Raw genomic sequence first — 5018 nt, 5'->3', positions numbered from 1 at the left:
AGTGTGCTATGCCGACACATTGTGTGACATCCATTGCTACGCCGACAGTTTGTCTGTCAGTGCACTATACCAACAGATAGTGCGACGCCCAATACTTATGCCGACACATTTACTGCCAGGGTCCTACATTTCAGCACAAATGCAAATGCACCATTATTTGAATGAAATTACATTCATAATGTTCAATTCATGTTCAATACGCAATACATATATAAACAATTATACTCTTGTATTCATCACAAGATACCATTGATAAATACATATATATTCAACATATAGAAGATTCATTAGTTTTCTTCACTCAAGTTAGCTACAACCACTAAGGAAATACATAGGTCGACATATAAGCTGTGACCTGTTACAAAATACGGGCTAAGTTCATAAGAGACTCATGTCTAGTCACTATACAAAACACTATGGAACACACCAAGTCTTTGTTCATCGAACCAACAACAACTTCCATATGAAAGTAGGTCGACCATGCATCCCATGAAGAAAAGCCATAACATCTTCGATTTGATACCTTCTGCCATTATACCCTGCAAAATCACTCATATGTTTCAGCAATATTATCATAGCAGCATTTGTTCAAACTTCTGAGTTGCTCTTGAGTCCAAAAATCTAAAAACAGAAGATGTTCAACAAACTGGCTTGCTTAAATGAAAAGTAAACAAATACTTGATTGCACTTCCTCTCTAATTAAATCTATGCATCTCTCCTAGTTTTCTTGTTTCTCTCTAATTTTCAAGTTTAATTAGGCAGCATATAGGCCAAAGCTAAAAACAGACTTATTTAAGTGCAATGAAGAAACCCAGTTACATGCAATGTTATCAAGAAACAGCCATGAATATATGCCCAACTTCGTAGAAAATAAATCATCAAACCAGCATTCAAGTTCTTACAAACACACGTACAGATCCATGAGAGTTTGCATGTTACATGAAAGTTTGCATATGCTGATAAAAAAAGTAGTGCCAAACAAGGGTGACGAATACAAAAGGGGAAATTATGTAGCATTATATTGGAAACCATCTACATCGGCCAGAGTTAGCTCGAGTTTAAACTAAACATACAGCTCTGAACTACAACGATTGAGAACCAACAGGCCGTTGTGAAACTTGATTAGTTACATTGCTATAGCCCAACAGCTTTGTGCTGACATTGATAGCCTCTTCTATTTTCTAGTATTGAAATACAAGAAAAAAGCCCGAGCAACTAACCACCACATAAACATTGTGAGACCATGCAACTCCGCTAATTATCATAAATGCAAAAGAGGAAGCAACTCCTATTTTGTTAATGGACTAGATCTGATAGAACATAATAATAACTTGACTCTCGAGCCGAATTTAGGAACTGATAATTCCTTTCTCAAGTACTATAAGCAGATCTTTCATCGAGCAAGGTGGAACTTAACCAATCTGGACACTATAAATCAACACAACATGAGGAGGGGCCCCTTAACTTTTTTCAACAAGAAGGAAGAAACTCGGGTGCAGAATTCATCTCTGGATGGGTTGAAGCACCAGATAGTTACTCTGTCACTGATCTAGGGCTTTGTTTTCAATCTGAACATTAGCAGTGCTTATCGACCAATAAGTCTTAGGCTTGAGGTTAAACTTGAGTGAAATAAAAGATAACTTTTATATGTTCAGTGCAGTGTAAGTCAATGATAACTTTAATGGCTTCGAAATGCTGTGAAATATTAGACCTAAAACAACTATATAAAGGCTTGGAATAAGATTTATATGAACCAAACGAGCTACATCTCGACAGTAATCTGGAAACATAAACAAACGACAGAGTAAATAAAAAATATAGAAACATTAAATAGTTCTGGTGTTTCTTGACCTGCACTTTTAGATTTGAGTTGTCCAGCAAACATAATATCAGGCTCAACACCCATTGCTTTGAATATAAGTTCAGACTGGACTCTGGGATAGTTTTCCCGACCTTTTCCACCCCAGACACGTGCTGGTGCAATGTTGCTCAAGATCATTCAATGGTAAAGCATGCCACTGAATCAAACTACACTTTTTTTACTTCATATTACACAGTACACATAGAAACAAGCTATCATGTAAATGCCTGATGTAGCAGATGATCCTCCTTTCGATTTGATGCATCATCGATTATAGTCTGATGCAAACTCTGATGGTCTGATGAATCATCTATTTATAGTGACATTACAAACTAGTGTATATGTGTGTAATTATATGCACATACACACGCTATGAAGCATGAAACATGACAATAAAATGCAAAGCATACCCAGAAGAAAAACAATAGACTTTTAGTTCACACTGATGACCCTTTCTCCCATTCTAGCCCTTTTTATTTTTGAACCAAGCATCATACCATAGATAACAGTTCTATAAAAAGAATCCTATTCAGTTCTATAAGACCTCTCACCTTCCTCTTGTTTCACCAATATTTGAGAGCCTCTATAATTCATCATTTGCTAAGCTCGCTTCCTCCTCTGGTATTATCATATTTTCTGCTGCAAATAACACATATTGTTGAACATGATGCTTAAGAGACAATGGTAGAAAATAAGATGCATACAAAGGAAATTAATGAGTTAACACAGGGCAGCAACAAAATAAAATTCAAACAACCATCAATTTCTAGATCTTTTCACAACTCCAAGCAGCAGCAGGATAATAAGAATCTGGGTGGCAACTATAAATCAGCATGGCACGACGGCCGTGGACACATAGAGCATGAGAGCGAGAGAGAACACCAGTGGCTTACCATTAGCTATGTCGGAGTGGAAGTAAAATCGGGTCCATCAGACACGTAGCGCGGAAGGCATCAGAGTGGAAAAAGAATCACCGCGCACACCATATGGCGGCTCTGTCCTGCACCTGCATGGGCAAGGAGACACATTGATACAGTAGGGATGTCAATTACAGTGAATACATACAGTGTTCTCAGCAGCAAAGAAACACTTCATAATCTCTCTCTTGATTTTTCAGTCTCTAAGCCAAATAAATAATGATTGAAATCTGCGGCACAACTGGAGGAAAAGGAGATTCACATAATCACTTAAACTTCCATACACTAGATACAGAGTCCAAGTTTTGGTTTAATATTGATCTTATAACATGTTTTGTTACAAAGATGCAAACTGCACTACCGATTTCACAATTTTCCACCGGCACTTTTGGAACGTCCGTTGCTAATACTGGTGGCACTTTTGGAACGGCAAGCACAACGGCCTTCTATAGAAAACTAAAGTTGCATGCTACATAGGGTAAATTTTCCAAATACAGGTGGCCAACATAATTTATTTAGTCTGAAACTTCAGGTGCTGCAAAGAATTGTGCTTCAATTGTTCAAGAAGACAAGTTGGATTGCAAGACCTCTCCTCTTCTCCTCTCTGAAGAAATAATTATTCTGGTGCAGTAAGCAAATTTAGGACGGATGAAGGAGACGAACAGAAGGGGAGGGAAGAGAAATTCTTACATTATCCATGGCGTCAGAGCAACAGCGTCTTGGGAAGGGAAGAAGCCAGCACATAGAGAACCTGCGCGCGCGTGAGGAAGACGCATCAGGGAAGGGAGCGGCCAAATCAAAACTAACAACAGTCTGGGTGGGAGAGGGGCGGGGAGGAGACCTTCCATGGCAGCGGCTGCCAGTGCGTGGTTGTGTAGATGGAGCCCGAGGTGGATCCGACGCTCGGAGCAGAGGTGCTCGACGACGATGGCGCTGGCGGATCTGGGCGTGCCATGGCCGCCGCCTGACCTGCTCTTGGTCGCGGTGGATCTGCCTCCCTCTTTTCTTGTCCTATCTTCAGGAGGCACCTTCGGCTTGGAACGTGGGGGGAGCACCACATGCTAGAAGGAGGCTGTGGGAGGCGCCATCGCTGGTGGGAAAGGCGGCGGCGCGAGCAAATCGGCCGGCAAGTCAGGGGGCGGCGGCGGAGGGAGCGTGTGTGGTGTGGGGGAAAGAGATAAGAGATAAGATGGGGTGCTGGCCGGGTGGAGAAAGAGATAAGATCGGCCAAAATTTGGAGTTTCTGCGTGTCTCGCGCGCAACTTGTCCCGCCTGGCTCGAAATAAGTGGGCCAGGTCCAAACTTACGCCGACACTTTTTCCATCGCAAAGAAACAACGACAGATAATCTAACAGCAAAGAAACTTATACCGACACATAGTATGTCCACAAACCGACTAGCATTGTCGACGGATACACCGAAAATCTGGAGCTACCTCAACCGTTCATGTGTCGGCATTGTTGTGGACAAATAATATGTCGGTAATATACACTTGTACCGACAGATGCGTGTCGCCATTGTGGTGTCGTGGTGTAGGTGGAAGTGTTGTAAAGACCTCAACTCATAATCAAAACAAATCCCTAATACTCTGTAGCTTACAAAGGGTAACCATGAGACTAACTACTCTTAGGGAAATTGTTTGGCAAAGCCGAAGCCCATTGCACATCTCCGGCCCATGATACATGAGAGTGCTACTTACAACGCTCTTCAGTTTAGACCTTTCATGATAAGCTTCACTTAAATAACCGAGTTCTAACGTGTATGACCTTAATTATTACATTTTTACACTACTTCATGCAAGTGTTTAAGTTTATACGTATATATACCTACTATATTATCTCAAAATTATTTCAAAGAACCCTAACTATCAAACTTCAATCGATCTACAAGTTCATGCAAGTTTTTATTATACCACTACTACATACCCATTATTTTTGGACCAACTCATAATTCATGCAAATTACCAATTACTATTCAACTCTTAAAGTATAAAAGTGAAGCAATAGATTCCTAATATTTTCTATAAAATCATATCACTGTGCTCAAACAAATATAAAGTGAAGTACAAGAGAAATTTCCTCAACTCAAATAGATATAAGTGAAGAACAAATGAGCATTCTATAAGTATAAGATGAATGTGTGTCTCTCTTAATAGGTGTGATTAGGAAATAATGATTTTGCAAACAAACCAAACAAAAACAAAAATGCTCCAAGAAAAACACACATCATGTGAAAAATAA

The 5018-nt window shown here is 40.0% G+C and overlaps 1 long non-coding RNA gene across 1 annotated transcript; it reads right to left on the bottom strand.

Annotated features, from left to right (window-relative positions):
• Window positions 1-208: 208 nt before the first annotated feature.
• On the bottom strand, window positions 209-4008 carry LOC125518985 (uncharacterized). Its single transcript, XR_007288186.2, has 5 exons — window positions 3620-4008; window positions 3469-3529; window positions 2755-2867; window positions 2413-2500; window positions 209-539 (listed from the first exon to the last, which is right to left on the bottom strand). It is a non-coding gene; the product is annotated as an uncharacterized LOC125518985 (long non-coding RNA).
• Between the last annotated feature and the right edge of the window lie 1010 nt (window positions 4009-5018).

This window comes from Triticum urartu, chromosome 7A (genome assembly GCF_056163025.1).
Source record: "Triticum urartu cultivar PI428250 chromosome 7A, HENAU_Tu73, whole genome shotgun sequence".
Taxonomy (NCBI): domain Eukaryota; kingdom Viridiplantae; phylum Streptophyta; class Magnoliopsida; order Poales; family Poaceae; genus Triticum; species Triticum urartu.
The sequence above is the reverse complement of the archived record's forward strand: the minus strand, read 5'-3'. Positions and strand labels throughout refer to the sequence as shown.